Source organism: Macaca mulatta, chromosome 12 (genome assembly GCF_049350105.2).
Source record: "Macaca mulatta isolate MMU2019108-1 chromosome 12, T2T-MMU8v2.0, whole genome shotgun sequence".
Taxonomy (NCBI): Eukaryota; Metazoa; Chordata; class Mammalia; order Primates; family Cercopithecidae; genus Macaca; species Macaca mulatta.
The window spans coordinates 29,637,386-29,663,894 of NC_133417.1; the positions used below are offsets into that span (position 1 = coordinate 29,637,386).

At 36.6% G+C, this 26,509-nt stretch overlaps 1 protein-coding gene across 6 annotated transcripts in view; it reads left to right on the forward strand.

Annotated features, from left to right (window-relative positions):
- Window positions 1-26,509, forward strand: part of HNMT (histamine N-methyltransferase) — a 48,561-nt gene that overhangs the window by 7,783 nt on the left and 14,269 nt on the right.

Below are 26,509 nucleotides of genomic sequence, written 5' to 3' on the forward strand. Positions count from 1 at the left end.
TCTTTCACCAAGAAAATAGAAACCAACAAAGACAGACAATGAAGGGGATTGTCATGAACAATACCATGGAGGGTATTTAAGCTTAAATACTTTGTTATTGGTTACGGATACTTTAAGTCCCCAAAATTATAATACTTATGAATTGTCTAAAGAATGTCTTATTAATTCACTTGACCAAGACAGTTATTTCCTGTGTGTTTTGGATATGAGTTTCAGGTAACCAACAGGCAATGAGGCTATCATTTGATAGTGTCACTTGTGCTTGGACAAGAAGAGAAGCCCTACAAGAAAAAGTAATTAAAAACAATCTCTATCATGGCCAGGTTAATTGACCTTTTAATATAAAGTTAATTGAATTTCTAATGCAAATTTATCCAGATGCTTATAAGCTATCTAGAGAAAAGAACATTTGGCCTGCACGGTGAGTCCTTACATAAAGGTGCACATAGAAGCTGATAGAGAGAACTTAACAAAATAAAGGGAGCAACTTTTGGAGTTCTTCTGACTGAGCCCTACTAACGTATTAATAACAAGCTCTGCCTTGGGGAGAATGTGGGTGCCCTTTAAGGTCACTTTTCATAAGAAATCAATCAGAAATGTAAGAAAAACTCCAAGAAAAATTCAAGTTATATATACTTAGCTTTCACTACCCAACTAAGTTATATGAAATCAAAAGCAATGCATTTAAAATCCCTAGGTCTAGGTGTCTGTTCCTTGAAAAACCAGTGTTTTGAGAGGAGAGGACACTCTACTTCAGTTAGTTTGAGTGCTCATGTAGCAACTGAGAGATGGTTATCTAATCACCTATTATTGGCCTGACTGCAAGCATCAGGCAGAACAATGCGTTACTATACAGCAAGGAACTTTGTATCCTTGCCTTAGAGAAATGATCTCCCCACATATTTTATGATCTACAGGGTGCCTGAAAGTTTTGTATTGTCCCATGGCTTGAGTATCCTTCCAAATCATTCATTAAACTCCAGTCCCTAGCAAATGAAGCCGTTGATCCTGTTCAGTCCTTTGTGCTCAGCTCCTGTAATGCATCTCATAGGGTCCCATTTCTGTCTTAGTTTACAGGTTTTACTACCTCAATTTTCTTTCCTTGTTTGCACAGATAGGTAGGCACATGGTTTGGTGCAAATATTCTCTAAGCATTCATAATGGTGCTACCACTTCTCCCACCGTGCTTCAAAAACACACAAAAGCAAACCAGCTAAAAGCCTTCCTAGATGAAATTGCTACTTTTATACCACTTAATTATCATGTTTTGAGGTGGGGGGGTCTATTTGATTTTTTTCAGAAACATGAACAGGGAGGGGATGCACATATGCCCTATCGATTAACTTCTCTTGAGTCTGGTGTTTGTGTGGAAAGAGTTTTCATAGTTTAAGAGAGAATGTAAGGTTTTTGCAAAAGCTGCTTGGCACTTCAGTTTAGAAGCCAAGCAATTATTAGGGCTCTGAGAAATTCAAAAGAAAGGAAATAAATGGCAAACTCTTTGAGTCATCTTCCATATCAATAAAATATAACTGATAAATAACACTGTTATCCATAGATTTTGCATTCTAATGTTAGGAAAATGTATGAAATAAATATTATATGAACCCAATAGGAATAAAGAGAGGAAAACAAACCATGAACAGAAAAACAGACCATGTAACTTTTACAGAGAACAAACTGGGAAGTGTAAAGTTATGCATGTATGTTCATGTATATGAGCTTGTGTGCTTTAATGAGACACAATGAGTGGCCAGAATTGCTTTATTCAGGGTCTTGAAGTATTCATGTTGTTAATTTCTGCAATTGTTTTTAGGTTTTGAGAGTAATGCATATATTCTAAATCTCATAGAACATACTTTTGGGTCCATCAGCATTGGTGGTCCCATAAATAAAACCACTCAATGGGTGTTCATTATATTCAACTTGTAATGAGTGTTGCCTTCATGCTAGATGGTACATGGGAAAAAAAAAAAAAAACTCATATTCTTTTTGGTAAGAGAGAATTAGCATTCTTTAGCATTAATTTACAGTGCATATATTTATACCTGAAACAATGTTCCGGAAAGCAGTCATGGCCAATGTGTTCTCCTTGCTCTGGGCTCTGCTGAAAGGATAATCGTTTTATCTTTCTCACTATTTGGTTCTTATTTTCAAATGCCAGAAAATTTTTTAAGAGAAAGAACTACAACTCAAATAATCACATTTAATCCAGCTTCCTGCTTCTATTTTCATTAACCTATTGTATACTAACTCAGCCACTATATCGTTGCTATACCAATAATTGTATTTACATTTATAATTTTTTAATCCACCCAAGCAACTTACATATGAAATACAGGTGTTATCAACCCTCATAATATTTTTTGTCATAATTTTTCTGACATATGTTGAGAGCAGTTTGATGGTTCTCTTGTTCTGCAGCATATAGACACCAGCATTTCTACAGACGTTAAAACCTAAAAGAAACTTAAGAGACCATCAACACTCTCACTTCACAAATAAGAAACCTGGGGACCAACAAGGCAGAACAAAACCCAGATCTCTTGACTTTAGTGCAGTCCAACAAATTGCACTAAACAGATTTAATAATTAATTCTTAACTTGCTAAGGGAGAAAGTGTCTGAGACAGCTCTCTATCAATTTAGAGGTTTATTTTACCAAGATTGAGGATGCAACTGAGAAAAAGAGACACAGGTTGCAGTAGCATCTGTGATCTGTGCTTTTTCCAAAGAGGTGTTTGAGGGCTTCAGTATTTAAAGGGGGAAAAGAAGCAGGAGAAAAGGAGGAAAGAAAGTAATAGGGAGGGTAGGTAGTGAGGTAAGTGGTCACTTTCTTGTGAGGGTTTGATTAGTACTCACTGAATCCACAAATTATATGTAAAAGGAGGGGGGCCACCTGGAGAAACAGTGGCCTTCTATCATTGCACCTATCTGTTTACATACAAAAGGGAAGGCAGATTTTGCGTGACCCAGTTCTCAAGTGTAACTCTTCCTTTTAACATAGTGAGTTTGGAGTCCCAAGATTTTATTTTCCTTTCACAAGAGAAATTAGGTATTTAGCAATGACTAGCTATTTGACAATCTAACCTTATCAGATTATTAATCTTGTCTCCTTTCATAAATGACATGTAAGGTAACACAGAAGCTTAATACTTTAAGCTGATTGGACAACAATAGAATGAATGTAATTCAAGTAGGAACTGGAAGATCCAGTGCGTCAGGTTTAGAAACTAGGAGGTGGCAGGAAGCAAAGGTTAATACTTACCAGTGATCCATAGTAAGCCAACAGTACAGATCAACAAATTTAAAATGTGTGAGAAAATGTAGGGAACTGAGGTATTTTTTGCTTGGAAAAAAGAATTTGATTGTGCTTATTGCCATTTTTGTATATTTTCTGATGGGCAAACAATAGAATATTTGCCCTCAAAGGGCCAATGGTTGAAAGCTTCAGAGACTGATTTCTTGGCTCAGTGTAAGAGCATGTTGGCCGGGCCTGGTGGCTCACGCCTTTAATCCCAGCACTTTGGGAGGCCGAGGTAGGCGGATCACCTGCTAGGTCAGGAGTTCGAGACTAGCCTGGCCAATATAGTGAAACCCCGGCTCTTCTATAAATACAAAAATCAGTTGGGCGTGGCGGCACACGCCTGTAATCCCAGCTACTTGGGAGGCTGAGGCAGGAGAATTGCTTGAACCCGGGAGGAGGAGGTTGCAGTGAGCCGAGATCAGGCCATTGCCCTCCAGCATGGGCGACAGAGCAAGACTCCATCTAAAAAAAAAAAAAGAAAGAAAAAGAGCATGTTAATGATGAAACCTGTCCATAAATAGAAAATAACTTCCACTCCTTGGGAGATAAAAAGTTATCTGTCATTCTAGTGGTGTCAGCATAGGTTGGAGAAATACTTTACAGATATGTTATGGAAGGGACTCAGGCGCTGATTTCTTGTGTGTTTGGGCCATTAAATGTGCTTTGAGTCTTGAAATCTTCTTTATGAGTCACCTTTTAGAGAAGAGGTAGGAATTTTTTTCAGAGTAGTGTGGCTATTACCATGTTTGTTGTATTGAGGAAGTGGTATTCTAGTGGGGTTTCTAGACCTGCAGACAACTTTGGGAATGGATTTTAATTGCTTATAATGAAAAATAAGTAAAAACTAATGTACTTATACACAGCATCATAGCAGTTACTCCTTTATCAGAAGGTTATATATTATAATCATAAACTAATCTACAAGATTTAGAACTACTTTAGATAAACGCAGTTATAGTTTGGGGCATCATTTTATTAAAGGCATTTATTAAATATATAATTAAAAATAAAATATTCTTCATAAACAATTTTACCAAAATTGTTTACCCCATTGTATTGTATTTAAAACTTTCAGTGAACATTGAGGTATTGTTAAAGACAGATGAGTTACAGATTTGAGAGAATGGAACATAGTGTTAGAACACCAGAGTGATTGTCATTAGAAGTAGAGCAAACAAGATTGTTTTGGCTAATTCAATAAGGTTTGAAACAGCATAACAAGGGATAATGAACCAAGTGAGGACAAAACTATCATTGCAGATTAAATGACTGTATACTTACAAAAGCAAATAAACTTAGTTCTAAAGCCTTAGAATTAATAAGAATGCAGCAATGGGCTTATACAGGTGACAAAGAAAAAAAGCAATATGGTAGGTTCTCATTTTGTTTTGTTTTTGTTAATGTTAGAGTGTTTTCCATTCCCAATTTTGATTATTTACAATCTACATAAAAGTCCATGGCATGTGTTTATCTGTAATTTTGCTGAAGGACAAATTTGTATCTTGCCAGTTTTTGTGCAATTTTGGTCTGCGGTGTCTTAATTAGTGAGTAAGTTTCCTCTTGACAGTCACACTGAATAAAACTTTGCAATTTAATATACACAGTCATGTAACTCTGGTATAGGCGACCTGTTGTTATCTTCATTTTATAGATGGTGAACCTAATAATATATGCCTGAAGGGAATTGGGGAGGTTACAGGGCTTGAGATCAATTCCCTGGGTCTCCTTCAGCTTGATCTCTTTTAACAATAACAATCTAAGAAAAATAATGAAAAAATATTTGGTTAATTAGCTAATAATATATTTATTCAAAATATTAAAAAAGGAAAGTTCAAATGTTTACTAAGAATAATTCAAGAAGACTTAAAAATCAATAATATATAATACTGATGAGGTTACAATGATATGGAAGCTTTCATGTGCAAAAGGTAAGGGTATGAAATTAAAATTTCCCTGAAAGTAATTTGGCATTCTATGGCAAGAACAGTTCTGATTTTCATCTAATATGTCCTGGCCTGGCCCTGCTGGTTGTTAAAAATATTGAAATTCTTGATAAACAGCTACTTTTCTTCCATATTACCGCAGTCCCAGATATTGCTTCAGTGCTTTCTCCTGGACATCCTGACTTGCCTCCCCACCCCCCATCTCCAGAGCTCCAGCAACTGGCCTGACTTTGCCAGTCCAGGAGGGCTGCTAGGACTGTGCTACAGTTTTTCAGCCTGCATCCTTTCTGAGCACCTGCCACCATTGTACTTGGGCTTTTTGTTGTTGTTGTTGTTGTTGTTGTTGTTTATCACTGTTTTTAAAAATATCATCACAGATCAAGAGTCTTATTCCAATCATTAATTTCCATTATGCGGATTAACTTTAAAAAATTAATATTTTTGCAAAAAAATTTATGGCTGATTTTCAGTCTCCTCACAATAGCAAAACATCTAAAAGTATATATGAGACTGACGACAGTCAATTTTAAGTATATTTACATGTGTTTATATTAACTATACTATAGTTATATGTGTCTATATTACCTATACTATACTATTTATAATATAATTATATAATATAGCATTATATAATTATAATTATATAATGTCATTATATTTATATAAATATAAATAGCATTATATAATTATTATATAATATATAATATAGTATTTTATAGTATAATTATATTATATAGCATATATAGTATATATTACATATAATACTATATATACTATTTTATATAGTATAATATAGTATATATAGTATATAATATATACTATAGTTATAACTATAGTATATAGTATATATTATACATAATACCATATATAATAAATAGTATATATAATATATACTATATAGTATATAATATTATATATAATACTATATATACTATATATTATATAATATAGTATTATATACTATACTATATTGTATTATACATACTATTATATACTATAGTATATAATATATAATAGTATTATATAATACTTTATGATTATGTAATATAATTATATAATATATAATACAGTCTTATATAATATATAGTATAAAGTATACTCCATATTACATAATAGGTAATATACACAAAATAGGTGATCTATTATATTATAAGTAATATATTATATAATATATAATTGGTAATACATTATATAATATATCATATACTGCATAAGCATACTATATTATATAATATAGTATATTGTATAATATATAGTATAGTTTATATATGTTATGTAGTATAGTTAGTATATATTATGTGTTATATATAGTATATAATATATAAAGTATAGTTTATGTATATATAAGACAAATTAAATGTAAAATTATATTTTCACATATAAACATATATCCATATATATTTCCATGTATAAAGTATATATAAATACAAATATAAATGTATTTTACATAAATGTATACTTTTATTTATATTATATATGAAAGGTTAATGATTAAATGAATTATTTCACATGTCCATTTAAGGCCTTAGTATAGCCACTACAAATAACACATTAAAATAAATTTTGATATATTCATAGTTTAACACTCAAGAGAGAGGCAAAATAATTTATATACATCATAATAATCTCACCTAGATAGACTAAGAAAAACCTTGATTTGATCAATGGAGAAAAATAAAAGTTTAGGGAGCAATGAGATGTTTCTTTTCTACTTTTTTACCTTTTTTTATGTCCCGAGTTTTCTGCATTATTAATTTTTAGCCAGAGAGAGAAAAAAACAAAACTATAGTTTTATATACGAGAGATGATGGTAGGGACTAGACCCCCTGGCCTCCCCTTCATCTTCAGCTAATTAGCTGAAGCCCAAAGCACTGCTCCAATAAGTGTGTTTTCCTGACAGCTTTTCTTCAGAAGATTTTGATTCACCTGTAACGGGTTTTTTTTGTTTTTTTTTGTTTTTGTTTTTGTTTTGTGACGTAGTCTACCTCTGTCACCCAGGTTGGAGTGCGGTGGCGCGATCTGGGCTTACGGCAAGCTCCGCCTCCCAGGTTCACGCCATTCTCCTGCCTCAGCCTCCCCAGTAGCTGGGACTACAGGCGCCCGCCACCAGGCCCGGCTAATTTTAAATATTTTTTGGTAGAGACGGGGTTTCACCGTGTTAGCCAGGATGGTCTCGATCTCCTGACCTCATGATCCTCCCACCTCGGCCTCCCAAAGTGCTGAGTTTACAGGCGTGAGCCACCGCGCCCGGCCCTGTAAAGGTTTTATACCTGTGCGAATACTTAAAGAGCTATCTCAGCTATGTTGTAGATTAGCAGAGCTTTTCTTCAGAGCAGGTAGATTGTCAGTGCCTAGAACCGAGTATTCTTCAGCTCTGAGGATGGTGAGGATGATGCTGATCAAGAGAATGGTGGTTACCCTCTGTTTCTTGAGGTATCTGATGTATCTTTTCTGAGTTTTCCATCAAATATCTGTACATTTCAATCTTCAGCACCCTTTGAAGCATTTTCTCTAAGTGTGTGTTTTGTAGAACATTTTTTCCTGCAGTTGCAAAACCCTTAGGCAGTAGATTTCCTGGGCCAAGGGCCAGAAGACACGTGAAAACAAATGGCAACAGCCTTTTGACGAAGGATTTATATTTATAATCTCCTTCTTGAAACTCTATAGTTATTTTAATATTTTATACTCATATTTTCCTACAGACAGACTGCTTCAACACTGAGGTACCAGGGGATTGGAGGGAGAGAGAGAGAGAGAAAGAGAGAAGTAAAGAAAAGAAAGGATCTTGTCAGGAATCTTCTATCTTTCACATTGCAGTTCACAACCAGATTATTCTTGCGCTGGCTGCAAACCCACAGCTGAAATTATCTTTCATCTCCAAGCACGGAGTTACATGAGCAATCGCTCTTCCTAGAAACCATTTTTTTTACTGCCTGATATTCTAGTAGAGGGAACAAAAATGATAATAATCTTAATGCAACATGTAATAGAATTAATTTTTTCCTGCTGATAATATATATTTTGATATGAGAAATGAAGTAGGGATAGGCTGAAATAGAATGGCAGGAGATATGGCCACAGTCTTTAATCCCCTATTTTCTTGACCTGCAGATTTTCTCATCTGGGGAAGCTCCAGGGTTCTCAAGCAGAATTCGTGTTTCATTTTGTGTAGGACCTGTCAGAAAGACAAGCCAGGCATGAGGATACATGATGAGCACTCTTCCGAGTTGCCATTTGGAGCTGCCCGTTTAATAAGGCACATCTTCCTTTCCCTCATTCCTAGTTTCCTTTAGCCTCTTTTAAGTGTCACCTTTTCCTTGAAGCCTACTTGACCACACAGTTGAAAATTGCAAAGCCTTCACACTGCAGCTTCCCTTTTCTTTGTTGCTTTGGTTTTCTCTGTGGGACTTCTCACCATCCATAAAAAATAGGGTTTTTTTTTTTGCCGGTTTTATTCACTGCTACATCTCCAGTGGTTAGAACCTGACATTTAGTAGGTGCTCAAAAAATTGGTTGAATTAATGTATAATAGCTTCACTTTCTTGAGTAATTACTATATATCATGAACTGTGTGGTAAATTATCTCCATATAATGCCTGTAATATTTACAATGCCTCTAACTCTATAACATAAACCATTTTATATCCATTTTACACATATGCAATTTAAAGGACAGAGAGGCCCACACATTTGCATAGGATAATTCTGGTGAATAAGAAATTTGAGTTGTTTTGTCTTTCTATAGGCTTCTTCTTCTTATTATTATTATTACTATTTTGAAATGGAGTCTTTCTGGGTCACCCAGGTTGGAGTGGAGTGGCGCGATCTAGGCTCACTGCAACCTCTGTCTCGCAGGCTCAAGTGATTCTTGTGCCTCAGTCACCTGAGTAGTTGAGATTACAGGCTCACGCCACCACGCCCAGATAATTTTTGTATTTTTAGTAGAGAGTTCACCATGTTGGCCAGGCTGGTCATGAACTCCTGGCCTCAAGTGATCCACCAGCCTAGGCCTCCCTCCCAAAGTGCTGGGATTACAGGCAGGAGCCACTGCACCCAGCCTTAATTTTTTCTTTTCACAATTTTTTTCCATTTTAAATTAAATGTCTTTGGATTTTAAAAAATGCAGCATTTCTCTTCTATCTTATTAAATGTATCCTTGAACTTCAGGGAGTGGAGAATAGTTGTCTGGAAAATGAGACACTTCCTTTTCTTTGTTTTTGAACTTACAAGTTCCACATTCAGAGATCTCAATTATCCGCCCTTCACTGAATGTAAGTATGATGCATTTAAAATACGGCTTGTGTGAAAGCAGGATATTATAACCACAAAAATATCTGACTTTAAAATTAAGTAAAATACTCAACATAGCCCAGAATGGAGACACGGGAATTAATTCTATGGCTGTGGCAGATTTGAGGGACAGGGTGGTACCAAAAATTGAGATTTACAGGGAAGGAGATTTTTAAGAATTCAGTTTTCATTAACTTCCCAAATAAAAAAGCCAGCATATTCTGTTTGGTAGGAAATTACACAGGAGTGAAAAAAAAAAATCCACAATTCAGCTGATTAGAAAACAAGTTTTCATTAAACTAAAATTTATTAAATTTTTAAGAAATTTATAACCAGCTAGCTTCCAAAAATTTGCTCCTCAATATTGCTTAGTAAAAAGTTTTCTTTCCCTTTATATGCTATAATAACATAAACTGCCTACGTGCTATCTATTTTGGAAGCGGAATCACAGAGGGGCTAAGAGTTACTGAAGGCTTATTATTTTCCAGACACTTTGCTAGTCACTTGACATATGTGATCGCATTTTATTCTCATGGAGACTCTGTGGGGACTTCCTTTAAAAATGAAAGGGTTGAAGTTCAGATATTTTGAGGCTCAGATGGTTTAAGATGCATTTCATCATGTAATAGATGGTGGAGCCGATCTCCAAGCCCAGGTCGGATTTTTCCTGACGCACATGATTTTTTCCTATTATCCCAAAACCTCATCCATAAATATCATGCAGAACCTATGTAGTTGCTCATGATTATTATAGAGAAAGTTCTAGAGCCTAAAGTAGTCTAAAGTAAGTCACCCAAAACCAGGAAGAGAGCTAACAGTAGAATACACAGACTTGCCCAGGGGGTATATCCTCCATATCCTCCACAAAGTATTTCCTGCTCTTCTCCTTGGACTCAGCCTCCCTTGTCCTCACTACAGTCACTAACTCTGGCTTTGTATTTTCACTCTTTGCCCTGAAGAATTCCGTTATACCATTGTTATAATTTATTGCACTTAATGTGTTTTATGTTTCCCATTACCAATTTGTACATTTTTATTCTCCTATTGTATATTTTTATACAATATACATATAGTGTATACAATATACATATACAATATGTATTGTAGGGAACAAAAAAATTTCCCCCTCAACCCTCATGAATTCTTAGTTGGGATGGATCCCTATAACAAAAGATAGATTAATAAGACGGAAACAAACATGTTTATTAACGTTCAGTGCTCATCATATGGGACAAACCCCATGGAAGTGTAACTCGAAGTGGTGGTTTGGAACTCTGGCTTGTAGAGCACCTTCAAGAAAAAATAAATTTGTGGGGAAATGACAGGACAAAGGAAAATTATTTTAGGCTTCCAAGGCTGGGAAACTGTGGGAAGGTAAATATATGAGTGGAAAATATGAGTAAGTTTGTTTGCGGATTCCTCTGGTGCTGTCTCTGGGCTGGTAAGAGTTTAGAGTTGTCTCCAGTAAAGGAGAATTTATATCCTGCCCTTAGGCAGAAAAGCAGGAGGATAGGGAAAATTTTCCCTCCATTTGCTGCTTCTTCATTGCCTTTAGCTCAAAAATAATTTTCTTGTCAAAGAGGCAGATGTCGAGGTCACCTATTCTGGTTTCCCTCAATAGATTACTCTTTCTTGCATTGTCACTAAGTACTATACCCTGAAGATTACCTGTATTGCTAAGTATTGATCTGATCTATGCATTCTGACTATTACAGAATATTGAATGTTGTGCATCCACCACAATTTTTCTGCCTTATAACTTTCCATCTAACCCCCTTCTATCCCAAGCAATGCTGTAGTAAACGTGGTTCGATATCTCCTTATCCATCTATGTGAGAATTTCTTTGGCTTATGCATTTTTATTACATTCTCAATTCAGAACTCCTGGGTCATAGGTTATGCATATATTTAATTTGAATAAGTATTACCAAATTAGTCCCCATCGTGGCTGCTCCAGTCTATATTCTCAGTGGCCTCGATGAAATTTCTCTATCTGAATATCCCTGTCATTACTTAGCATTCTTTAGCTTTCCGATGTTTCACAAGTCCAACGAGCATCAGATGATATTGTATTGCCATTTTAATTTTCATCTCTGATTATTAGTGAGTTTGAGCAATGTCAATGTGCCTATTAACTTTTAAAGAAATTATCTCTGTAAGCCCAACAGTGGGCATTTCCTGGCATATAATGGATCCTTAGTGTATGATTGAAAGAAAGACAGTATAGCACACAAAATTCCCAAATTAGTCTCAGGCTTTGATTTTTGGTTCTTGTTGGTTATCTCAAAATCTGAACAATAAGTAAATATTGGAATTAAATTTTTGAGGTAATTAACTATATTAATCAGTTGTCCTGATTTTACAATAGAAGACTGTCGATAAGTTTGGCATAGAGAAATTAAACTTAAAAAATTTATAAAAATAGCATTTTTTAAAAGTTACCATATGATGTAAGGAGTGACTGTGAGTTATATTTTCCCATTTTGTAGATGAGCAAATGAGTTCAGGAGAGATTTAAATACCCTATGAAAAGCATGCAGAATTCTGGTAGCACTATAAGGATAAAGAAAAAAGATTGGGCCATTTAGCTAGGGCTGGCATGAGTTAATTATAATCATTATGTGATTAATAAAACGATATAACACCAATCATGTCATGAAGTTCTATTCTCTGCCTTTGAATAGTAGTAAACTAGGATTATAATTTTATAATGACAGACCAGTTTAAGACAGAAGAGACATGACACATAAGACTCTCAACTTCTCACTATCTGCCTAAAATGTGCATGGACAAAATTGGTGTGTGCTAAAGGCAGTGCCACAGGAACCGAAACTAAAAGAATAAAAAGAATTAAGAATGTATAAAACCGCTCTAACTCTATCCCTTGACTGCCTTGGGATCTCAAATAGCAGAAATGCATGTCCATCAAAATGTAAGTGGAAGTGTATGTTCAATTTGAAGCCGTGTCCTAAGAGTAGGATTTCACATAATGTGCTAGCTAAAGAGTAGAGGATTGGTAGAGCTTTTGTTAGGGATTTCCTTCCAGCCTATCTTCACATCCTACCCTTTAAACATGCTTTTTTAAATGTCACAGCAGAGCACCTAGAAAACCTATTTTTCCAAGTTATGACTTCTCTCTTTCCTACATACGTTTATTCTTCTAGTCATCCCAATTACTATCTTACTAGTAGCAGTCTGTGAGTCTGTCTGTGCATTCATGCATCCATCTAATCAGCTGTCTACCTACTTATCCATATATTTTAAGCAATAAAAATTTCATTTTGTAGCCTCTTTTACTAGTGCACTTACCCAGAACAGAAAGTCTTCCACTCAGAAGACCAGTTCTTGGAGTCACCAGATAAAGTTCATATATGATATAAGGTATAGTCACATCATCAGTATACTAACGTTTACTATAATACAGCCATGCCTTTTAAAATCAAATACATGTGATTTTATAAAACCAAATGTAAGCCTCCAGGATGTGAGAGAACAACTCTCATTGCAACATATCCTTGAACCCAGGAGGTGGAGCTTGCAGTGAGCCAAGATCACGCCACTGCACTCCAGCCTGGGTGAGAGAGCGAGACTCCATCTCAAAAAAAAAAAAAAAATTAATTAAAATAAAATAAAGATGTTTAATTAGATACTTAGTGGTAAATGTGGTACTAGTGTTAGTGGTAAATATGGTAATTAGTGTAGAGAGGTTAAATGATTACAGTAAGCTAAAGGCCAAATTGTTGCTAATGTGAGTTGTTTCATATATGTTGATAAATGCCTTGGGATAGTCATTTGCATGTAAAATAATAACAGAATAAATTTAGACCTGTAGTAATTAGTCAGGGTTCTCTGGAGAAGCAGAACCAACAAGATTATATATATATATATATATCCTATATATAGTATATATTTATAAAATATATTATATATAATATATATACATAGATATATATACACACACATATATACACACACACATATATATACACACACACATACACACACACACACACACACACACACACACACCCCTTAATATGTAAAATAAGGAATTAGCTCATGTGATGATGAAGGCTGACAAGTCCCAAGATCTGCAATCATTAGGCTGGAGACCCAGGAGAGCCCATGGTGTAAGTTCTAGTCTCAAAGCCAGCAGGCCTGAAGGCTTGAGACTCAACAAGGGTGGATATTTCAGTCTGAGTTTGAAGGCCAGAAATGACCAGTTCCAGCTCAAGCTGTTCTCTTCTGCTCTTGGATTGATTGCATGAGGAAAGGCAGTCTGCTTTACCCAGTCTACCAATTCAAACATTAATCTCATCCAAAAACACCCTCACGGACACATCCAGAATCATGTTTAACCAAATATCTGAGCACCCCATGGCCCAGCAGAGATGACACATAAAAGTAAGCATCACAGAAAGGTTTTCTAACTGGGAGATGAACACTTCGAGAATAATTAATTTGAATAAATTTTTATAGAAACATTTCAAATTATAAACAAAAAAGAATTAAAAATAACCTACAATTCTGTCACCATTAGATAACTCTTGATTTTAATTTGGTGCATATCTTTCTAAACATTGCTTATTGAAATTAAGTGCTCTGTATCCCATTGATTTATGCTGATACATATTTGGATTTGCCCAACTTTGCTAAAATTACACACATGGGATCAACTGAGAAAATCAGTTGCATCATCATCACAAGCACAGACTGAAAAATCATTAATTTGCCTTGCTATTCACAAAAGGGGAGAAAAGAAAAAAAGAAAGAAAATACTATGCTATGTTTGAATAGAGTTTGTTTAATCATCAAAATTATTTCTTTATTTGTCACAGAAAATTCTGTAGACTTTGTTTCTTTAGGGAGAAACATTTAATGTCACTTCTTAATAGGGCTTTTGTTAACCCGAACAGCTGTTGGTGTGTTTGTATCTAAAGGCCTTAGGAGGTCAAAACTAAGTAGTCCTCAATCATCAGAGTTATGACCAAGCAATGACCATGAGAGGTCACATGTCGGAAGAGACTGACTATAAACTGAGCATGTATTGCCCTACTCTCCTTAAATGCCATTTTCTGGATCTCAAGTTTAAGATTCCTAGAAAGTTTTGCAATGTACAATAAAAGTAGATTGTTGCCTTCCACATTTTTTTCACTTACCCCTGAATGTGTTGAGAATTTCTGAATTATTTGACTCAAGTCTAGTTTACTTTCTGCCATTATTTTGAAACATTAGTTTGGCTTGTGTTCTCTCTGAAAGCATTTGTAGAGCACTTCATACCTGATACTGGAACATATTCATAACCTTGTGGGTCCTGCTCTGAAGGATTCAGTTAGAAAGGACAAATGGCCACTGTTTTTTGTTTTTTTTGGTTTTTGTTTTTTTGTTTTTACTTTGAATCTCTTATTCTGATGGCTCATGGTTCTATAGGGTATAATAACCTCTCATATGCGTGCAGTGATTAATGATCAAACCAGCTCGGTTATTCAATCCAGCATTTAAGTATCCTTAGTTATTTTTAACAAACTTATTGAAACCAAGCCTTTGCTAGTATATCATATAAATGAAGAAAAGCAGTAATTTGGATCAGTAAAGACAAATGTGTTTTATCTGTGTTGCCAGCTCCAGCCAATTGATGGGTAGTGTCTAGAGGATTCTCATGCTGCTTCTGGGCTCTGTGGGAAAGACCACTAAGATTATCAGCTATGAGTGGTAGAGTTTTAGATGTGTAGGAGTTAGCCAGTTGAAGTGAATAAGTGAGGGAGAACTTTTTAGGCAGAGGAGAAAGCATGGGAGAGGATGGTACATAAAGGAAAGAGGGTAGAATGCAAGCAATTCAGGGCTTCTGGAGCCACAAATTTCAGAATATAAAACTGTGAAAGATGAGAATAAGGGCCAGGCAGATAGTCTATGTTTAGTGGAGCAGCTTGACCTTCATGCATTTTATAGTCACTAGAAGATTTTAAGCAGGGAAGTGATGGGTTGCTTAGCAGTGTTTAAAATGGTTGTCATGGTAAGGGCTTTGAGGAATACAAGACCAGAGGTAGGCTGACCTTTTAGAATATTATTGCAGTCCAAAGATGAATAATCTTGGCCTGCATAAGGGCATTGCCAGTAGGGACAGAAGAGACAAAGTAAACTTCTTGATGGCCAGGAAAGGAAGATAAAGGAAGAAGAAACTTTGAGTGATGATGGATAGCAAACAGCATGGGTGAATGTTTCAAGAAAAGATAATACTTAAAACTAAATGAACTAAATGTTAAATGGTTAAACAAGACTATAATATGACAGATCTGAACTATTGACCCCCCCCTTTCCTTTTTATAGGCAAGAGGATTATATAAATCTTTTGGTTGGCGAGGCATGATTACTCACGCCTGTAATCCCAGCACTTTGGGACGCCAACGTAGGCAGATCACCAGAGGTCAAGAGTTCGAGACCAGCCTGGCCATTATGGTGAAACCCCGTCTCTACTAAAAATATGAAAATTAGCCTGGCATGGTGGTATGTGTCTGTAATCCCAGCTACTTGGGAGGCTGAGGCAGGAGAATCACTTAAACCTGGGAGGGAGAGGTTGTAGTGAGATGAGATCGCACCACTGCACTCTAGTCTGGGCAACAGGGCAAGGCTGTCTCAAAAAAATAAAAATAAATATTTTTGTCCTTGTTGTTTTATTTTAAAGAAAGGTTTTTTAAAGAGAAGTTTAGGGTTTGCAGATAAATTGACAGCAAGGTACAGAGATTTCCCATACAACTCCTGCTCTCAAGCATGGATAGTCTCCCCATTATATATATATTCCCTCCCAGAATTACAGTCTGCTACAATTGATAAACATTCATTGACACATAATTACTAGAAGCTCATAGTTTACTTTAGGGTTTACTTTTGGTGTTGTATTCCATGAGTTTAAACAAATGTATAATGGCATGTATCCACCATTATAGTATTATACAGAGTAGTTTTACTGCCCCCAAAATCATCTATGCTCCATCCCTTCACCTCCACCCCTCACCCCCTGGCAACCACTGATCTTTTCACTGTTTCCATAATGTTGTCTTTTCACAGTGTCATCTAGTTGAAATCATACAGCATGTAAGCTTTTCAGATTGGCTCCCTCCAGTTAAAAATATGCATTTAAGTTTCTTCCATGTCTTTTCATGGCTTAGTAACTCATTTCTTTCTTGTGCTGAATGATGTTCTATTTTCTGCATGTACCACAGATTTTTTGTTTGTTTGTTCTTTTACTTATCAGTTTATATGCTGAACGACACATCTTGGTTACTTCCAAGCTTTGGCAATTATGAATAAAGCTAATAAACATCTATGTGCAGATTTTTGTGTGACTATAAGTTTTCAACTCCTTTGGGTAGAAACCAAAGAGCTTGATTACTGAATCCTATGGTAAGATTATGTTTAGTTTTTTAAGAAACTGCCAAATTGTATTCCAAAGTGGCCCCAGACTTACCTTTCCCACCAGCAGCGAATGAGGGTTCCTGTTGCTCCACATCTTCCCCAGCATTTGTTGTCATTAGTGCTCTGGATTTTGGCCCTTCCAGGTGTGTAATGGTATTTCGTTAATGTTTTAATTTGCATTTCATTGATGTCATATGATACGAAATATCTTTTTATATATTTATTTGTCATTTATATATCTTCTTTGGTGAGGTGTTTAGGTCTTTGACCCAATTGTTAATTGTGCTGGTTGTTTTCTTATTGTTGAGATTTAAGAGTTCTTTGTATACTTTGGATAATAGTCCTTTTTCAGATGTGCTCTTTTCAATTATTTTCTTTCATGGTTGTCATCTCGTTCTCTTGACATTTTCTTTTGTAGAGCAGAAGTTTTTAATTTTAATAAAGTTCAGCTTATTAATTACTTATTTCGTAGATGATGCCTTTGGTTTCTATCTAAAAAGTCATCGCCATACCCAAGGTCATCTAGGTTTTCCTGTATGTTATATTTTAGGAATTTTACAGTTTTATGTTTTACACATAGTTCTATGATTCATTTTGAGTTAATTTTTGTGAAGGACGTAAGGTCCGTTGTCTAGATTCATTTTTTTGCAGGTGGGTATCCAGTTGTTGCAGCACCATTTGTTGAAAAGACTATCTTTGCTCCATTGTATTGCCTTTGCTCCTTTGTCAAAGATTAGTTGACTATATTTATGTGGGTCTATTTCTGGTCCCTCTATTCTGTTCCACTGATCTATTTGTCTATTCTTTTGCCAATACCAGGCTGTTTTGATTAATATGGCTTTATGGTAAGTCTTGAAGTCAGGTAGTGTCAATTCTCCAACTTTGTTCTTCTCTTTCAATATTATGTTGGAGATTATGGGTATAAATTAGTTTTTAAAAATATATGTCTCCTATTTCTGAGGGATACTGAAAAGCAAATCATATAGAATACAATGTCAAGGAATATTTTATTTTATGATTTTATATCTTATGGATATGTATATATACACACATGTATTTATATGTACATACATATGTATATATTCTGAGGGAAAAACTCAAACTTTTTCCTCTGCTCTCTCACCACAACAATCAACACTGAAGACTTCTGTGACCAAATGCATGAAGTTTTTTTCTCCCAACACCAAGCAGCAGATACCATTAGGTGTCTTCCAATTCAATTCAATTCTGATGCTGTCTTCCTGAAAATAATGTCAGATCCCACGGGTTGAGGGCTCAGTTCCACAAAGACTGTCCCCTTTTCAGACACCAGTTGCAAGTTTGGGCCTCCAGAACTTCTGAGCAGCCAGCTTCAAGTTGAGGTTTCCACAACTCCTCTTTGGGTTTGATTAGTTTACTAAAGTGGCTCACAGGACTCAGGGAAACTGGCTTACATTTGCTTGTTTATTATATAGGATGTTACAAAGGCTACAGATGAAGAGATGCATAGGGTAAGGTATGAGAGAAGGTACACAGAGCTTTCATGCTCTACCTGGATATGCCACCCTTCAGGAGCCTACACATGTTCATTATCTGGAAGCTCTTCAAATCCTGTTCTCTTGGGCCTTTTATGAAAACTTCATTGGATAGGCATGACTGAAGCATGGACAACCATGTAGTAATGTGATTGGACAAAAAGGTTGTAATCTAATGCTGATAGACTGAGTGGGGAAACCTAGTGAGGCCTATCTGTTCAGATTCTTCTTGATCTCTCTGTGCAGCATTAATTCCTCTAGAATATGGGACAGGACCTCCTCTGAAATGAGGTTTTATGACCCTCAATCAGAAAGGTGGAAAAATGTTTTAGTCCTGTCTTGTGTAGGTGAAAGGTTTTCTAAGATCTGCTCCTGATGCCAAAAGCACCATAACATTATAATAAAAGACTATTAGTAAGGGCTATGGGAATCATAAGCCAGGAGCCATAGATAAAAACTAATATATATAGATATAAATAATATCACACATATTGATATATGCATTTCTATAAAGACATATATGTATGTAAATAGAAGTAGATATTTATATAGCTAGCTATCGATATAGATGATTGTATTATTTCTTGCATATATATCACAGTAAGAAATACTAATACCTATTATAAAAATAACACAGGGCGGGGCCAAGATGGCCAACTAGAAACAGCAGCGTTTGGAGGCTCTCATCGAAAAAAACCGTAATAACCTTGTGAATACTTCACCAGCAACCAAGGCATCCAGATTCTCTCATCAGAACTGACTAGGAGGCTGGCGTGAACCACGAAGAGAAAGAAGAACGGTGTGGTGTGGCGGCCCACACAAGAGCCCCATGGGATGGGGGAGTCCCCTCCCACCAGCCAAGAGAGGCAATGGGTGAGCGTGCTTTTTCCACAGAACTGTGCAACCCACAGATTGGAAGATCCCACTCGTGAACCCACACCACCAGGGACTAGCGTCCCAACCCAAGAATGCACAGACTCTTAGTCTCTCAGTTGGAAGGAATCTGTTTAAGCCTACCGAACTCCTGGGGGGAGGGGTGACCAGCACTGGCTCTGGCTGCCTGCTGTCAAAGCTATTTGAGCTCCCTGGGGGAGGAGCAGCAGACAGCACTGGAATTCGCATCTGCCTGACACAAAGCTCCCTGGGCAGCGGAAGGGCGGCATCCATCTCTATAGCCCCAGGCTGTGCTTTTCCCCTGCTGGAGAAAGGGAGGTTGGACAGCTTGGTCCCAAGACTTGTCCGTCCCAGTCCAACACACTGGCTGTGGCAGTCTGTGGCCAGAGTGCCTCTTCAGCCCTGACCCTGACCCATCCTTCCTCACTGGGTGAGTCTTCACCACCTGAACTCCAGTAACACCAGCCAGAGGCTCAGGGACAGAACCTGGATCTCCCTGGGCCTGAGTTCACTTTGGAGAGGGATGGCTGCAGTCTCTGTGGACCAGCAGACTTAGCCTTTCCTCTTGGTAGTTCTGAGGAATCCAGGCAGCCCAGACAAGTGGGTTCCCCCCAAGTGAGGCACTGTGTTCAACAGGTCCTGTTCCCTATGCCACCCAACTGGGTGAGACTCTTCAATAGAGGTGGTCAGACACCTTATACAGGAGTGTTACTACTGGCATCAGGCTGATGCCCCTCAAGGTCAGAAGTCCCAGAAGAAGAAACAGGCACTCAACTTTGCTGTTCTCTAGCCTCTTTGAGTAACATCTCCAGGGACAAGAGCGAATCAGAAAAATAGGTCCTGAAGTGAACCCCCAGCAAATGGCAGCAGCCCTACAGAAGAGGGACCTAAACATTGAAAGAAAAACAAACAAGCAGAAAGCAACAACAGCAGCATCAACAACAACAACAACAAGTCTCCACAAAAACCCTGTCCAAAGGTTAGCAGCCTCAAAGACCAAAACTAGACAAACTCAAGAAGTTGAGAAAATATCAATGAAACAATGCTAAAACCCCAAAAAGTCAGACTGTCTTTACTCCTCCAAATGATTTCAATGTTTCTCCATCAAGGTCACAGAACTGGAGGGAGGATCAGATGGACAAATTGACAGAAATAGGTTTCAAAAGATGGGTAATAAAAAACTATACAGATCTAAAGGAGCATGTTCTAACCCAATACAAAGAAGCTAAGAACCTTGATAAAATGTTAGAGGAATTGCTAACTAGAATAACCAGTTTAGAGAGGAGCATAAACAATGTGAGGGAGCTGAAAAACACAGCCCAAGAACTTCCTGAAGCATACACATATATCAATCGCTGAATCAACCAAGTGGAAGAAAGGATGTCAGAGTCTGAAGACCACCTTCCTGGAATAAGGCATGCAGATAAGATTAGAGAAAAAAGAATGAAGAGGAATGAACAAAGCTTCCAAGAAATATGGGACTTCATAGGAAGACCAAACCTACAATTGATTGGAGTACAAGAAGCAGATGGAGAGAATGGAAACAAGCTGGAAAACACACTTCAGGATATTATCCAGGAGAATTTCCTCAACCTAGCAAGACTGCCAACATGCAAATTCAGGAAATACAGGCAACATCATTAAGATACTCCACAAGAAAATCATAATAAGATACTCCCCAAGACACATAATCATCAGATTGAAGATTAAAATGAAGGAAAATTGTTAAGGGCAGCCAGAGAGAAAGGCCAGGTCACCTACAAAGGGAAACCCCTCAGACTAACAGCAGACCTCTCAGCAGAAACTCTACATGTCAGAAAAGTTTGGGGGCCAATACTCAACATTCTTAAAGAAAAAAAAAACTCAACCTAGAATTTCATATCCAGCCAAACTCGCTTCATAAGTGAAGGAGAAATAAAATCCTTTCCAGACAAGCAAATGCTGAGGAATTTTGTTGTCACCAGGCCTGTCCTGCAAGAGCTCCTGAAGGAAGCACTAAATATGGAAAGAAAAAGCCAGTAGCAGCCACTGCAAAAACACATCAAAATATAAAGACCAATGACACTATGAAGAAACTGCAACAACTAGTGTACAAAATAACCAAACAGCAGCATGATGATAGGGTCAAATTCACACATTATGATACTAACCTTAAATGTAAATGAGCTAAATGTCCCAATTAAAAGACACAGACTGGCAAATTGGATAAAGAGTCAAGACCCATCAGTGTGCTGTACTCAGGAGACCCATCTCATATGCAAAGACACACATAGGCTCAAAATAAAGGGATGGAGGAAAATTTACCAAGCAAATGGAAAGCAAAAAATAAGCAGGGGTTGCAATCCTAGTCTCTGACAAAACAGACTTTAAACCAACAAAGATCAAAAAAGACAGGGGCATTACATAATGGTAAAGGGAACAATTCAACAAGAAGAGCTAACTATTCTAAATATATATGCACCCAATACAAGAGCACCCAGATTCATAAAACAAGTTTTTAGAGACCTACAAAGAGAGGTGTACTCCCAGTCAATAATAGTGGAAGACTTTAACACCCCACTGTCAGTGGGTGTTATCAGTAGATCAATGAGACAGAAAATTAATAAGGATATTCAGGACCTAAACTCAGCTCTGGATCAAGTGGACCTAGTAGACATCTGCAAAATCAACAGAATATACATTCTTTGCAATGCCACTTGGCACTTATTCTAAAATCGACCACATAATTGGAAATAAAACACTCCTTAGCAAAAGCAAAATAACTGGAATCATAACAGCCTCTCAGACTACAGTGCAATCAAATTAGAACTCAGGATTAAGAAACTCACTCAAAACCACACAATTACATGGAAATTAAACAACCTGCTCCTGAATAACTCCTGGGTAAATAATGAAATTAAAGCAGAAATCAAGAAGTTCTTTGAAACTAACAAGAACAAAGAGACAACGTACCAGAATCTCTGGGACACAACTAAAGCAGTGTTAAGAGGGAAATTTATAGCACTAAATGGCCCTATGAGAAAGCTTGAAGATCTCAAGTTGACACCCTAACATCACAATTAAAAGAGTTACAGAGGCAAGAACAAACTAATCCAAAAGCTGGCAGAAGACTAGAAATAACTAAGATCAGAGAAGAATTAAAGGAGGTAGAGACCCAAAAAAACCTCAAAAAAAAAAATCAATGAGTTCAGGAGCTGGTTTTTTGAAAAAATTAACAAAATAGACAGACTGCTAGCTAGACTAATGAAGAAGAAAAGAGAGAAGAATCAAATAGACACAATAAAAAATGGTAAAGGGGATATCCCTACTGACCCCACAGAAATACAAACTACCATCAGAGAATACTATAAACACCTCTACATTATAAACTAGAAACTCTAGAAGAAATGGTTAAATTCCTGGGCACTTCCCCCCTCCCCCATTAAGACTAGACCAAGAAGAAGTGGAATCCCTGAATAGACCAATAACAAGTTCTGAAATTGAGGCAGTAATTAATAGCCTACCAACCAAAGAAAGTCCAGGACCAGATGGATTCACAGCTGAGTCCTACCAGAAATACAAAGAGGAGCTGGTACCATTTCTTCAGATACTATTACAAGCGATTGAAAAGGAGGGATGCCTCCCTAACTCATTTTATGAAGCCAGCATCATCCTGATAACAAAATCAGGAAGAGACACAACAAAAAAAAGGACACTTCAGGCCAATATCTCTGATCAGTATCGATGGGAAAATCCTCAATAAAATACTGGCAAATGGAATTCAGCAGCACATCAAAAAACTTATCTACCAGGATCAAGTCGGCTTCATCCCTGGGATGCAAGGCTGGTTCAACATACACAAATCAAAAAACATAATCTATCACATAAGCAGAATGAGAGACAAAAACCACATGATTATCTCAATAGATGCAGAAAAGGCCTTTGATAAAATTAAACATCTTTTCTTGTTAAAAACTCTCAATAAACTAGGTATTAATGGAACATATCTCAAAATAATAAAAACTATTTATGGTGAATTTACCCAACCAATATCATATTGACTGGGCAAAAGCTGGAAGCATTCTTGTTGAAAACTGGTACAAGACAAGGATGTCGTCTCTCACCACTCCTATTTAACATAGTATTGGAAGTTGTTGCCAGGGCAATCAGGCAATAGAAAGAAATAAAAGGTATTCAAATAGGAGGAGAGGAAGTCAAATCGTCTCTGTTTGCAGACAACATGATTGTATATCTAGAAAACCCCATCATCTCGGCCTAAAAACTTCTGAAACTGATAAGCAGCTTCAGCAAAGTCTCAGGATACAAAATCAATGTGCAAAAATCACAAGCATTCCTTTACACCAACAATAGACAAATACAGAGCCAAATCATGAATAAACTCCCAATCACAATTGCTACAAAGAGAATAAAATACCTAGGAATACAGCTAAAAGTGATGTGAAGAACCTCTTCAAGGAGAACTACAAAGCATTGTTCAAGGATGTAAGAGAGGATGCAATCGAATGGAAAAACATTCCATCCTCCTGGATAAGAAGAATCAATTTTATGAAAATGGCCATACTGCCCAAATTGATTTATAGATTCAATGCTATTCCCATCAAAATACCATTGACATTCTTCACAGAATTAGAAAAAAGCTATTTTAAGTTTCATATCTAATCAAAGAAGATCACATATAGCCAGGACAATCCTAAGCAAAAGGAACAAAGCTGGAGGCATCATGCTACCTGACTTCAAACTACAAGTCTACAGTAACCAAAACAGCATGGTACTGGTACCAAAACAGACATAGAGATCAATGAAACAGAACAGAGACCTCAGAAATAACACCACACATCTACAACCATCTGATCTTCAACAAACCTGACAAAAACAAGCAACAGGGAAAGGATCTCCTATCCAGTAAATGGTGCTGGGAAAACTGGCTAGCCATATGCAGAAAACTGAAACTGGACCCCTTCCTTACACCTTACACAAAAACTAACTCAAGGTGGATTAAAGACTTAAATGTAAAACCTAAAACCATAAAAACCTAGAAGAAAACCTAGTCAATACCATTCAGGACATAGGCATGGACAAAGACTTCATGACAAAAATGCCGAAAGCAATTGCAACAAAAGCCAAAATTTACAAATGGGATATAATTAAACTAAAAAGCTTCTGCACGGCAAAAGAAACTATCATCAGAGTGAACAGGCAACCTACAGAATGGGATAAAATTTCTGCACTCTACCCGTCTGACGAAGGTCTAATATCCAGAATTAACAAGGAACTTAAATGAATTTATAAGAAAAAAAAAAAACACCCCATCAAAAAGGGGGCAAAGGATATGAACAGACACTTCTCAAAAGAAGACATTTATGCAGCCAACAAACATATGAACAAGTTAGGACCAAAAAACAAAAGCAGATGGACACTAAAACAACAGGTATAAAATGGAAATGTCCCTGACAAACAAGTATGGTCACCCTACTTATGAGGTCAGAAATAGATTTTATGTTCTAATTGACTCTTAAGGAAATAGTTGCATTATCGCCTCTTCTTAAACTTAATTTATTTTTGCTAGGAATCCAGCACACATGGGCTTACACTCTAGAGGGTGTTATGCAAACCAATGGTTTCCGTATGTCAGTTGTGATTCTAGCATTGTGTCCTCTATCAGTGCCCCAGGAAGAGGGACTGCCTGGCTGTGAACATGTTCCAGATTGTGCTAGATATATTTTGCCAACCAGGCCAACCTGAAATGTCTAGGTCCATCTTTGGAGCAGAGCTCATCAAGTCCTGAGGGAATATAATTGCATTTCAGTTATCTTTTTCAAAATGTCAAATTTGAGATCCTCAAATTTTTCATTTAAAATGTGTAGCTAGGTTAATATGAGGCAAGAATAGAAAATTTTGGTCTCTAGTCTTTTGGGAGCAAACTAGAATCTATTTCCCATTAGCCCACAGCTATTCTTATCAGGCTTTTGTCTTAGTTATCTTTTTTTCCCTTCAAAATGGTCGCTGAACAGAAGAATAAAAGGCTTTTCATGTCTTTTTAGTGTTTGTTATCTTTCTACTTCTTATATGAAGTAGTTAGAAGAACAAATATTGTAGATTTAGACAAATGTGACTTAAACTTCAGGTATATCAATATCCCTTGAATGTCAACATAATCAAATCACCTAATCCAGTTGGGAATATTAATAATATCATGGAACTTGCTGTCAGGATTAATGAGATATTCCAGGTAAAGAGCCTAGCACAGTGTTTGGCAATTAGTAGGCGGCCAATAATAAATGGCAGCCATAGTTATCAATGAAGAAATACACGATTTTAAGTAGGTAGGGCTGGCTGTGAAGAAAATGGTCACATAAGTGACTTCATACTCTATTTCAGCTTCCTTCCCACTCTCCCTCCTTCCCTCCACACACACCATGTATGCCATCTCCTATTGCCAGTATTTGGGACTCATATGCTTCTGGACCACTGTCTTTTCCTAGTCTAGCATCTTCTATTCCTGGTTTATCTTCCTCATCTCTTTCCTTCCAGACCTCCCAGTCTTATGACCTCTGCTTTTGCTTCCTGCCATGTGCAACCTTGGAAAGGTTCTGTTAATGTCATTTATGCCAAATGTTAAAGACTAACATCATTTTCCTATGCTAATCTTGCCAGGAGGTATTTCCATTTTAATGAAGGTCAACATCGTAACCTAATTGAATAAAAGTGCAAAGCATAAGTTGGAGGTATCAGCAATAGGGAGAGAAGAGATTTTTTCAAGAGATGGACTCAAGATAACAATAAAAATAATGAACAGCTAACATTTATTCAGTGCCAACTTTATTTTGCACTGTGCATTATATGCATTACTTCATTTAACCTTCACAACTAATAAATTAGGTACTATTATTATTTTTATTTTTCTAATTAAAAAAATGAAGCTTGGAGAGGTAAAGCAAATTGCCCAAAGTTGTATATACCGAGTAAGTGAAGAAGACAGGTTTAAAACTCAAATCCATCTGATTATTGTCATCTCTCTTACACTATCCCTTACAGGCTGAATTTTCACCAGGGCAAGTATCTACTGACCCTTATAATCATTCTGTAGAGCCTAGTGCAGTGCCTGAAACATGGTATAATATGAATAATATATGTGAATAATATAATTATTAT